This window comes from Rousettus aegyptiacus, unplaced genomic scaffold, assembly GCF_014176215.1.
Source record: "Rousettus aegyptiacus isolate mRouAeg1 unplaced genomic scaffold, mRouAeg1.p scaffold_m13_p_7, whole genome shotgun sequence".
Classification (NCBI taxonomy): Eukaryota; Metazoa; Chordata; class Mammalia; order Chiroptera; family Pteropodidae; genus Rousettus; species Rousettus aegyptiacus.
In genome coordinates, this window is record NW_023416310.1 from 66789258 (window position 1) to 66801953 (window position 12696).

Sequence of the window (12696 nt, forward strand, 5' to 3'; positions counted from 1 at the left end):
GTTGTCAGCTGTGCTCGGGTGTCTTTCTCCTGACTGTCTTACCCAAGCACAGTCCATTTTAAGGAGAAAAGGGTTTTGCTTTTGGCTATTTATAAAGTGCAAAGCAGCAGCACCTGGAGCATTGGGTGGCCATACCACACCCCCAACGGATTTAAATCCTGGACAGACTTCAACCTCTGGTTCAGAGAGCAGGGGCACATTGAAACCATCAGAACTCAGCTTTCGTAACTGAAATGGAAGGATGATGAGCTCAGCCCTGGGCCCTGCTGTGAGGACAGCGATAATGTGGTGACACACCAGAGGTTGTGTCAGAGCCAACAGAGGCTGAGTGGAATGGCCACCGGGGTCACTCTGAAGGTGCTAATCCATCTCCTTAGGCAGCCAGCCTGAGAACGTAGCACCTGTTCACCTATGGGGCCGGCAGAGACGCTGGGTGAAGGAAGGGCCACAGGGACTCAAAGTGGCCTCTAAGTTCCTGCCCAGTCACGTAAAAGAGAGTGGACTTGATACTAAAACAGTGAGAGTGTCATACACAGGTCAAGCTCCACAGGTAACCCACCTCATGTATGTGGAGACACCTGGGAGTCAAGCCCAAGTGTCCCCAGGTTGACTCCCTCCCATCAGACAGAAGCCAATGTGACTCCACCGCACTCTGCATTAACAAAGGTTTAAATCTACAAAGCCCAAGTAAGTGGGGCCATTGGTCAGAAGGCCTCAGCGCAGATCAGTCTGTCGCTGGTGGCCTGGATGGTGAAACCCTGGCTGCTTCTGATAACTGAATCGGAGAACCTCACATATGGCCTCCCATGAGTGAAGCCAGGCCAGCTCCATTGTCGCTGTGTTTCTGACTAAACACAGGGAGCAGCGGGAAGGTGGACTGTGCCCACCATGGTCCATCTTGCTGGAGCCATCTCTTTTGCTGGCATCTCTGATGCAGAGGGGACACATGGACCACGCGGTGTGACAGGGGAGCTGCCTGAAGCCCATGTGGGGAGCTTGCATATAACCTTCAGCCTGGAAACATGCACGGAGCCCTCCCTGGACCATGCTCTGGCTGTTTGAAATGTGTGAGGATGTAACTTCAGAGCAGCTTGCAAATGTTTTCCAGGCACTACTGTGAAAGGAGGAGGGTTTGCAAGGCTGGGATCGAGCACAGATCACTCCTGTTTTCCAAAGCAATGGGTCCTACCAGCTACAGAAGCTCATGCTCAGTCTGGCTTCCGGGCAAACCCAGAGGAGGCATCCGACAGGCTCACAGCATTGGGGAGGAAAGTGGTGGTCTCAGAGGCAAGGCCTGTTCTCTGAGAGAAAGTCATTCCATGCTAACCTCATTTCCTGTTTTGACGAGCTTCACCAGAACAGTCGATTGGGGGAATGCCCCAGAAAGTATGTCTTGCTTTCAGTAAGCATCTGAATACCTCTGGTTGTGTCCTGTGCACATAAGTACACAGGACTGGCAGGGAAAGGTGCGACCAGGAGCGTCCACAGTCAGCAGGACAGCCATTCCGACCAGGTCACCTTGTGGCATCATGATGACCCTGTAGCCTCTGTCCCCACTGCAGCCACAGAGGTTGCCAGGCTGGCTGGACCACCCATGAGGTCTCAGATGGACAGAATATTCAGTGCTTCCTCTCCACTGGCAAATCTGCTTTGAAATGATTCTCAGCAGTTCCACACTTAGAGAAGGTTGAGGACTTCAAGGTGACAGTGTCTGTCTGTGGCTGGTGTGCACCAGTCATGTCATTTGAATGTTTCCATGGAGAGGCACAGAGCTCTGTCCTGTGTCCTGCCCACTTGCCGTGTTGAAAATAAGTTGGAGGAAGAGACACGGATGGCATGTTTATCAAATTTGCAAATCACACAAACCTCTGAGGAAAAAATGGCCTCAGAGAGCCCTCTCACCATCAGAGAGCTGGGGTGGACCAGGGTAGAGCAAGAGGGAGGTCCCATGCTACTTTTAACAACACGGTCCCCTGCAGGAGAACAGCCTGGGTATGCTTGGTTCCAGTAAGGCTGCTGTAGGCCCAAGTGTGGCCAGAGATGACAAAGTGACCCTGCAGTGTATTCACCTCTCCTCTTTGATTCTTTCCATAATGTAAGCTTTTTCTCAGGCTGCAAGATCAGTACTAAAAATCCTTCCCTAATTAGTTATGGCCTTGCTCTGAGGACAAATTAAGTCAGAGAGGGTAAAGTGCTTTGAAAAAGGGAAAGCTCTGAAATTCAAAATAGTATTATTCTTTGGTGTAAGGTGCTTTCCCTCCAAAAAAAGAAAGAAAAAAAAAAGAATCTGACAGTCTGCGAGAGATAAGCAGAAAATGATTCAGCTTAGGCTTCTGTTTCTCCAGTTTTAACCCCAAACTGGTTAAGCATGCTGAGCGGCCTCAGTGAACCGTGGCTAGCGCTCCTCAGGTTCCTCAGGCTCCAAACCCCTCCTCTGGCAAGCCTGCTCCCCACTGTCTCAAAGTCCAAGTTTCCTATGATTCAGTCATAATTCAGAAAGCTCCCTTGCTGGCTGAGTCTTCAAAGATGCAGACCGAGTGCCTGGCCAGAGTGAATGACAGCTGATTTGGGCCGGGGCCTTGGACTTCCACCAGTTCTTTTAATTCTTTGTGTCCCAACGGGCAGCACTTTGAAAGCACAGTGCCCTCGCTGCTGTGCGAGCCTTGCTTCAAACTGTAGATGAAAAATCTATGCTTTTTTTTCACTTCCTCTGGGTCACACTGTGATTTCACTGGGCAGTTGCAGATGCGGAGTGCTCCTAAGCTGAGCCGCCCGGTAGAATGTCCTGTGACAACATGTGAGTTGCATCTCTGCATTGTCACCGTCGCACCCACAATCATGTGCACATGTTCATTTAAGTCAATTACAATTATAAATTCAATTCCTTAGTCACAGCAGCCACGTTCTAAGTTTTTAATGGACACATGTGGCTGGTGGCTGCTGTATTGGACTGCATGGGTCAGCCCTGGCTATACGACAGGATGACCAGGAGAGCTGTAAAGAAGACCGATGTCTGGCTCCCAGCCCACATGCCGGTGCGGCTGGCCCTGAGGAACCTGGGTACTTGGGCTTTTAAGAACTCCTGTGAAATCCAGATGCCTGGCCAGGGCTCAGGACAGCTGCCCCCAATGTCTGACCTGCAAGGCTGGTCCTCTCTGGCTCTTTCTCGCATTAACCTTGAGAGCTAACCATCCCACAAATACCCGGAGTTGTGTCTGCTTCTCCCTGAGTCCCCATGTCTACCTCCAACAGGCTGCAAATGCCTTGGTGGGTTAGTCTCTGGGAGATTCAAAAGTGCGGGCAAGTGATGACCAGGTAGGAGGAGACGTTTGTGTCAACGGGACCCATGTTCCAGGCCCGGGGTACATCCAGAGGGCTGATGCGTCTGCGTGGGCGCCCGCGGGCATGTCCACAAACCCACGGTGGGACTGGGCTGCTCGCGCTTGCAGGGGCTCTGTGCTGCTGTCTTCAACACCCTGTGTGCTTCCTCCTCATGTTCCGGGACCAGGAGACATAGAACCAGCAGAGGGGAAAGTATATCATAAAATAAAGTGGAGTCGTGAAGTAGAGAGAAACGGAGGGGGCCTTCTCAGAACACGGTGGCTAGGTGTTTCCCTGAGGAAGGGACACGTGGCTGAGGCTGGCAGCGTATACCAGGCCATGCACACGGGGCGGACATTATCCTCCTTGCGTAGGGATTAATTACTCTGAGAAGAGCAAACAGTACACACGGTCATTTTAAATTATTCTTGATGTTTGCCAAGTGAAAAGTGAAGGTGACAAGAAGTACTGGGAGGAAACTGCTAATGGCCTCTGAGCTGGGTCCCCAGGAGGATCAGACTGCCCTACTCAGGTTGGGAGAAGAGGTGACCTCCACAGAAGGAACGCTTTGACACTTACCCATGTTAAAGGAATATTTCGTTGCCAATTCCAGGGGCTCAGATCTCAGGGTGGATTTAAGAAGTCAGGATACCCGAATGGGATGCCATGCTGTCTGCCCATGATGTGCTGACTGCACAGCCCTCTGCACTCTCGGGCAAAGCTCCAGCGATGCCCACTCGTACAGGCTCGAGGTGCGGGAAGGCTGGGGCAGAGTCGGGCCCACCTATCGCTTTGCCTCCAGAGCCTGGCACACAGCACAGCAGGCCCCAAAGAAATCTGTGTGGAACGAAGACGTGAATGAACGACTGATGCGTGGAGGGAGAAAGGGCAGCTGCTGAGAAGACAAAGTCCCCATTTGAAGCTCGAGGTCAGCGACGCCTTAGAGGCCACCATCTGCAACCCTGGCCACAGTGCAACCACTTCTGATGACTTCCAGTGTTTTCCCCAAATGCCAGTGCACCAGTACTGACTCTTGAGAGGTCATCTAGAGAGGCCAGAGAATAGGCAGGATGCACGAGGCTGAGAAATAAGAGATCCAAGGTCAACATGGTTCCAAAGGTGAGTGGCTATGGCAGGGCTTCTTGTGGTCCTATAGAAATTCATCTCAAATGCTGCTTGGTCTCCTTTAAATTAGTGTTTAAATATAGCCAATAAGCAAACAATTTTTTTTCAGTTTTGCTTTTAATAAAGAACAAGAGATTAAGACACAGAGAGAATGGCCAGATAAATGGGAAGCCACCCAGACCAGACTGTGGCTGTCATGTCACAGACATACCACCAGCCAGCACAGAGGCCCTTGAAGTCCAAGGCCGTCAGTCAGAGCCAGGTCTGAAGGCAGAGCCATCATCTGCATCCCGGCCATGGGCTGCAGGCAGCAGGTGGAGGCACTGAAGGGGACTGAGTCCTGAATTTTTTTGTCTGTGTCATTTTCGATCAAGTGTGTCATAGAGCTTCCTGTTTCATCTCCCAGTTATTCTGAAACAAAAACATGTATGAAAAACACAGGTCACTGCCAACCACACTGAGAGACAGTCATCCAGGTATGTAGAGACCAAGAAGGGAAAGACAGAATGAAAATGCCACCTTGAGCTGGGGGCCGAGTTGTTCGGTGCCCATGCAGATAGCGGAACCGACAAGGGTTACAGTGGTGCTGGGGTTGCGGCGTCCTTTTAAAAATAATGCAGAACACACTGAAAAGGTAGAGGCTCCCAGAAGCTCTCTGCCTGCTTACTGGGTCAGGGGCTGTCCTGTGCAACTGAGGTTCATCTCCTGGTGTCCCTGTTGGCCCAGCTGAAAAGTCACACAAGACTTTCAGGACAGCCCAGGGTTTGCTGAGGCGATGCCCTCAGCCTCCTCCTCAAGATCCAAAGAGACGAAAAGGAGGTCACCACAGAATTGTTACCACATGAAGATGGACTGGGAGGAGGGCATGACCTCCAGTCTTCTCCCTTCTCCACATCCCGGGAGAGTTGGTCCCCAGGACATGAAAGCATTGCAGCCAAGGAGCCAGTACCACAGCCCCAGTGAGGCTGGGAAGGGAGGAGGAGAAGGGGGCCCTGACCTGGCGAAGGCCTGAGGATAGCCCATGGCTATAGTCCTACTGAGTCCTGCTTTGCCACCTGAGACCCACACATTTCGGCTCCCAAGAAGATGTCGTTTGCAGAAACTCCATGTCAGAGAAAGCACCACCGTGTGGGGAGGTCAGCTCCATGCCTGCCCGCCACACCCTGTGCCTTATCTGTCAACCACTCCTGATGGTGAGAGCAGAGCCAGGCTCTGCCCATGACGACTCACAGCTTCTTGGGGGCCCGGCTATCGCCACCCTGTGCAATCCGCCCAGACATAGCTCTGGTTCGCAGGGAACCGGAGCCCCACCCCCCTTCTCTGATTTTTGTCAAGGGCACAAGGCCCTCCAAAGAGGGGAGGGGTGAATGCTTTCGGAAGGGCTCCATAGTCCTTGGCATAGTCTGCACCAGACCCCGAGAGCTCAGAAAGTACGGGAGGCCGCTCACACTGGCGCATTGTGTGTGTCCCAAGCATCTGTGCAGCCAGCACTCATGCCGGCCTGCAGGGCGACGGCATGGGCTGAGGGCTGTCCGTGCTGCCAGCGACGAGGCAACATCTCCCACATGCCATCCTACCTCCCCACACTCAGGGCCGGTTGTGGCCGCCTCCACGTATCTCTTCAAATTCTGTACTGTTTTCCCCAATCTCTCTGCCTTGGGGTCCCCTACACAGGAGTCAGCACACTCACACAAATGCCTCAGCCTTCATGTTTGTCATCAGTCTTCATTTACTAGTGGCAGTGAAGTATATGCTTCCTGAGATGGGGTGACCCTGTGGGATCTAACACATGGGGACAATGCTGCTGAGGAGAGTCTTCTGGGAAAACCAGCTTCCTGGTGTATTGTCACATATAACAGTCCAGACGAGCGCCCAGGCTTTACATGCAGAGCCTTCCTGGGTGGGCGAGAGAAACAGGAACCAAGAAATGCACTGGTGGCCGGCATGGGTGGCAGGGGAAGCCTGGTTCTTTCGTTCACCCCCACGATGCGGGGTGGGGGTGGGGCACTTAAGAACTTGGACTCCTCTCTGCCCCAGTCTGAGTGAGTGAGAAACCTGGGCCCCAGCCCGGCTTCAGTGTAGAGTACCAGGCATGTGGATGCGACCAGAGTCACAGAGAGGACCATCTCTCAGGCACACAAGGAGGAACTTGGCAACTTTCTTCAGGCCACACTGGAAGGGACATCATTGGGATGCAGACTGGAGTTGCTCCTATCTAGTCCCAGATTCCACGCACGGCCTGAGCTGGCTCGTCTGAGCTCTGGCATGGGTGAACCCATCCCTTGGGATTCTGCGCTGGCCTGGCTATGCAGTCACCACCAAAGACATCCAAGGCAGCCCACCCAGCAACATCCAAAGGCTAGGCTCTCACCAGAGCCACTACACATGTGGCTTCCCCAGTGCTTCCTCATGCTGGGACAGGCCTGGAGGAGCTTAGGTCACACATTTCTCCCTCGCTCTCACTCCAGCTCCCTCAAGTCTCTAGAATTCAGGGAGCCCCGGTGGTCTGCCCACTGTGGGCACACAGCATTGCTGTCCCCTGGGTCTGAGGGGCGGCCTCAGGGTCACACACCACACCATGAACCTGGTCCCTCCCTTACCAGGGACCTCGGATGTGGTGCAGACCTGCTGGGTGCTCCTGAGCGAGCTCCCAAATCACACCATGTGCTGCTGGCAGTGGAACAAAAGGCTCCTGGCAGGAGACACTGGGAGAAAGAACAGCAGCTCAGACACCCACAGGCCCACTGAAGGCTCCCAGGCAGGCGCGTCGCCCCTCCATTCGATCTCAGCCTCTACTCCCTGGGCACTGAGTCCCAAATGAGGACAGGAAGATCACAGATATCACTCTGCTATGACATCCACGGTGCTGCCCACACGCCATCCTGAGAGGCCATGGCAGAGTCCCCAGCCGTCCAGGGCAGACACACCCGAGCCCGTTGGGCTCTAGGTCTCCATCAGCATTTGGGAAAACCAGCAGCCCACACTGGCATTCTGATGCCATGCCTCAGCTGATTGTGACCACATGGGAGGAGGTAAAGTGTGTCCTCTCTGTGAGAGGGGACAGTGTGTGCCCAGCAACACTGGGGCATTGGCTCTCAGGCCCACTGTCCTCACTTTTCAGAAAGTCAGGACCAAGACAGCATACTCAGGAAGCCTACGTTGTTCATCACAGGTGAGTTTAGGGATAAGTGACATACCCATGTCACCTTGTGAAAGGAAGATGTTGTCAGGCGGGTTAGGGACGCACATCCAAGGCCTCTACTTTGTCTCTGAAGGGCTCCCACATGGAGAGGTGAAGCCATGTAAGGCTGAGAGGATGAGACAGTCTCCTCGAGGGATCTCCCCAAGAAACAGTTTCTAAAGTGTTCCCTGCATCACTACAGGCCTATCTGAACCCAGAAAGACCCATTTCCCTCAATCCTTGGCAGCAGAGTGCAAGCCAGCCCCAGAGTGACTCCAGGATACACTCAGTCCCCCTGGCCAGAAGCTCCTGCCCCTCAGATCATACCCTTAGGGTCTCTCTCTCACCTGGGAGCATCCAACAACAAGGAGTAAGCTGTACCCACTTCCAACCCAGCATCCTGACGGTGATGCTCGGCCACCTTCAGGGATGAACAGGCACTCACAGGTGACTCCAGCCAGCCCCCTGACCTTGAGGACCTTGGCAGTTTGCCTACTTTCTGGGACAGAGCAGTCATCCCTCTATTGGTACCAAAGGTGGAAACAGAGAGAAGGGTGAATGACCCACAGGTCCCCTCGCTGGTTATTTCCTGACTCAGCCACACCTCCCTTGGCATGGCTGCTTTCTCTGTTCGTAAGATTAAGCCCACTCTTCAAAGAACTATGCCTTGAAAATAGCTTAGCAGACCTGGTTGACATCATGACAGGTAACCTTGCTGTCTGGTTACTGGGAGATGTACGGGGCCTTCAGAAAGGCTGGTTTTATGTCCAAGGTTGTACCTGGAAATATGAAGGGACCCTAAGCCTCAGAGGAAAATGCAGACAGCCAGCAGGATCTGTGAGACCTTGGGGTGCCCAGTCATCACAGCTGTCAGAGTGGCGCCCTGTAGTCCTCTGGACCAGCAGCGTCATGTAACCCGGACATTTGCCAGAAATGCAGACTTCTTGCCCTTCCCAGACTTTCTAAATTGGAAACTTTGCAGGCAGGGCCCAGGAATCCTACTTTCACAAGCCCCGGTGACTCAGACTCAGGCCCAGAAATACCGGTGCTGACTGACTCGGGCCCCTGGAGATGCTCTTGGGCACGGGGCTGTGGCTCTGTCTCCAGTGACCGTGCATAACTGCAAGTCGGCCATCCACTGTTGTTCTTGGCTTAGTGTCCATGTGCTTCATGGTGGCTCTCTCCTGAGACCCCACGAGGGGATGGAGCAAGAGGCCAGAAGTTGTCCAAATAGTCAGCAAGCTCTTGGGGTGACTGAGGACAGGTGTCAACTCCCCTCATCTCTTAGCTCCTTTTCTGGGTGCTGCCCCTCTGCAGCCTGGGCAGAGCACTTGGGGATCCCACTTGCACCAACCCGCACCAGAGGGCCCTCCCTGCTCATCACACTGTCTGCTGGCCGCACTGCACACCCCTGGGGCCCCTGCCCCCATGCTTGGTTCGCTTTGCCTGAAGACGGTGTTTGAGCCCTGAGGTCCACTGGTATTTTTCTCAAATGAGATAATAGAAGATGTGACCACTGGCTTGACTCTGTTCACTGCCACCCTGGGGAACAGGGGAAAATTTCTCACCCAACTCTGACCATGCCCAGGTGGGGGCACCAGCAAAATGCTCGCCCCGCAGACAGGTAGGAGGCAACCAGGCCCCAAAAAGCTAAAAAAAAGTAGTTTGTTTATCATTTTTTAAAAACTAACCTCATACAGGAAGTATGAGAAGAAGAAGAAGAAAAAACACACATACACACACAAACCCAGCGACACTGCAAGTGGCAGAACTGGAAGTGCACACATTTGTTACAGATAAACGCGTGTTCCTCCGTTTCCATTTCCCTCTGTGTGGGGTGCTCTCAGACAGTGGGGACCAAGCAAGGAGCGGGGCTTTGGGTTCCAAGGCACAGACTTGGCCGAGATAAGGCCATGTGCATGGCAGGGCTGTGCCCTGTTCAGGCCCCCTTACAGGTGTGGCTGTCCCGCCAGACGTGGGGAAGAGGACGCCCAGAATGGAAACTGCGTCGGGGGACTGTCCCACAGACCGCCTCTCATGCCCCACGGCCCGCTGTCCTGAGTTATGGACTGGGACTCCCTCCCCCATGCAACTTCCAGAAGTGCAGCCCTAGCAGCAGTCAGCCCAGGTGACAGCATGTCCTGGCCTCACATCTAGGCCAATGGCTGTGCAGCCCTTCGGGACAACAAGCTTGCACTGGCTTTTCTTTAAGGACACTGAGGCCACAAAGTCAGGTGCAGAACACACAGCCATCTGCCCTCTCAGGAATGCAGCTCCACTGGACTTTAAAAATAGAAACAGGACTCACTCAATTCACCCAAGAATGACAATGAGTAAAGCGGGAGGCTCAAACATTTCCTCTTTCCCAGAGCAGAACACAAGGAGGACAGGAAAAGGGATCTTCCCCCCAAAATGCGAATAAACACACACACTGAAAGTGTGCACACACTGAAAGGTGACCAAAGGATTTCAAGTCAGACTAAGAAAGCCAAGGTCTGAAAAAAAGAAAAGAAAAAAGAAAAGAAAAAAGAAAAAAACTGCATACCAAAATCTCAAAATAGAACCAAAACCTGCAAATCATACTCAGGAGTGTATTGTGAACCCATGTTGAAGCACCCTGTTGAAAGGTTAATAATTTTCCTACCGAAACTGAATGTGGGTTGTGAAAGAACATTAAAATGAAGAAAATTTCCCCGTGGCTGCTATTTTATTATCACCAAAGCCATCAGGTTTCAGTTTGAGTTATTTGTATTTATTTGTGAAAACAAAGATTAAATAAGTAAAAACATAAACCTCATCCTAATTATTGCTCCAGAGTATATGATTTTTAAGATTCCACCCCCCCTCCTAAATAAAGAGACCATCTCACACACACTCAAGGCAGAAGTCAAAACAACAGGAGAGAGAGGATGCTGTTATCTCTTTCTATCACTTGAAAAAAATGTATTGTCTCGTGTAAAACATTAATATTTGTTTGCAGTCTGTGAAAATAATATGAGAATCAACGTGTATATTTAGCTGTTGAAATTTCTGTCTACTGTGTGCTCAGGTATAGAAGTGTTTTTTTTTTTCTTTAACTGCTAACTATAATTTTTGTTTTATACTTGCAAGAATGTAGTAACAACCTTATAATTCAATGTTGAAGACTTGAAAAAAAAATAGAATTTAAGTGCTGCTTTACAAGATCAAATTATGAGCTTTGATACATTCAGAACCAGCTGGAGCTTGGCTGAAATGTGGAGAGTAGGTGCAAAGCTGGGTTTTAACCCAAATGTCTCTCAGCTGCCAGGAGCAGCTTGCTTTCTGAACTTTTAAAAGAAATCCACTAGATGAAGTGGTTAATCAGAATCTATGGGTGAGCAAAAACTTCTCTTCACGTACAACACAAACATCAGAATGAAAAAAAAAAAAACATGCAAAAAGAACTTCAGTGGTCTCACATCACCGAACAAACTGTTTTTTTTACCTATTTTGTGTTGCTGGCTTTTGTTATCAGCCCAATCGGCAAATTGTGGCCAATTTTGTCATGGTTTAAGCAGACATTTTGTTCCCAAACTGCTTTCAACATTTTAGCTACCAAATACAGTTTATGAGAAATTGAATAAGCCACAATACAAACAGAAAAGGTAGCTATTCTTACTAAATTAACCCCCTTTTAAGGTCAAAATGACACATACACATAACAGATTTAAACGAAGAATTCTAGCAAATTGAAATTCTGAAACAATCTAATCAGGCTTTCCTGGAAAAAAGAATAATTACCGATTAACCTACTGACTGGATTTTGAAACCAGCTACACGACATTCCCCGATTCTGACCACCATGACACCATGAAACTTGCTTTTAATGACACGACTCGTCATTTCTATTTCTCATACACACATCAAATATTACTTCAATCCTGCAGAGCAAAATTCTAAAGGAGTCAATCAAATTATGCTAAGGCAAAATAATCGGTTAAGCAGTTATTTACTACTGAAAATAAATGACACCCACGTAGTTCATCTTATATATTAATATTGAAACCAAATGGCAGTCTTATACCGCAAATCATTTCAAAAAAAAAATAATGAAACTAGTTTAAATGAAAACACAAGGTTTTATTTTATGAAATATTAAATATGAAGATCAAAATGATAGAAAGCTGACAGGGCTTGTTAAAATTTGTTTCTACTTATTTACAACAAATAAATTGAAAATTAAAAAAAAAAGAATGAAAGCATTCTTGCTAAAAATCCAAGAATCAGTCCTTGGAAGAAAAGCAGAATTTCAGACAGAAGACTGAAGAAAACCCCTCTGCTTGCAACCCCACCTCATATTTGAAGGCACAGCAATCTATACAACACTTTTAGACTTTAAAATACCAGCATACCCACACACTATATCTCAGATTAAACCAAGGAGAAAATGACACATTCTGAAACCATTTTCTAAAGCTTCTTTTCCTGATAACACTCAGGTTCGTACAATCAAATTAATGAGTTTCTAAAAAGCCCAAACAACTCTCCATAAAGACACAGAATTGTTCACAACAGCATGGAGACCTTTCTAGATTTTTCAAGCAATATTTGGATCATTTTCGTTTTCTTGCTTTTTTCATTTAGAAAAGTTAAGCTTTTTTTAATATGTCTGTTAGAAAAAGGACTACTCAGTGTTTTGACTAAATTGAGGAACAATTTGAAAAACAGCAGTAGATCAGCCGGGTATTGTCCTAATCTCAAACAATTTAAAAATTAGTTAATTCTTTTCCCCCCACATTCTTTACACAATATGTATGCTCCTAATCTGTTCATACTGAAAAATTCTTAAAGTAGTAAAGAAAGGAAACACCACAGGGAATGAGAAGACACTGCTCCTGAAAGTGGATTTCTTCATAAAACAGAGACAAGCAAAAAAACAGTGAAAAGAAGTAAAAACCAGTAACAGAATCCAGGGAGAGCACTGAAAACAGAATTGACTGACATGGAAGTTAGCAAGGAGGGATTCTGAACCCTGCAGAACAGGCACACCTGTGGTCAGTGCAAAACACTGTCAGCGAGGGAGCCTTGGCTTTGGTAAACTTGAAGCG

The 12696-nt window shown here is 49.4% G+C and overlaps 1 long non-coding RNA gene across 1 annotated transcript in view; it reads right to left on the reverse strand.

The window, feature by feature from the left end:
• Positions 1-4544: 4544 nt before the first annotated feature.
• The window catches only part of LOC118605484, a 54274-nt gene continuing 46122 nt past the window's right edge, over positions 4545-12696 (reverse strand). The window contains exon 2 of the long non-coding RNA XR_004952187.1: positions 4545-4857. This is a non-coding gene — a long non-coding RNA (uncharacterized LOC118605484). The remainder of the gene's footprint in view (positions 4858-12696) is intronic.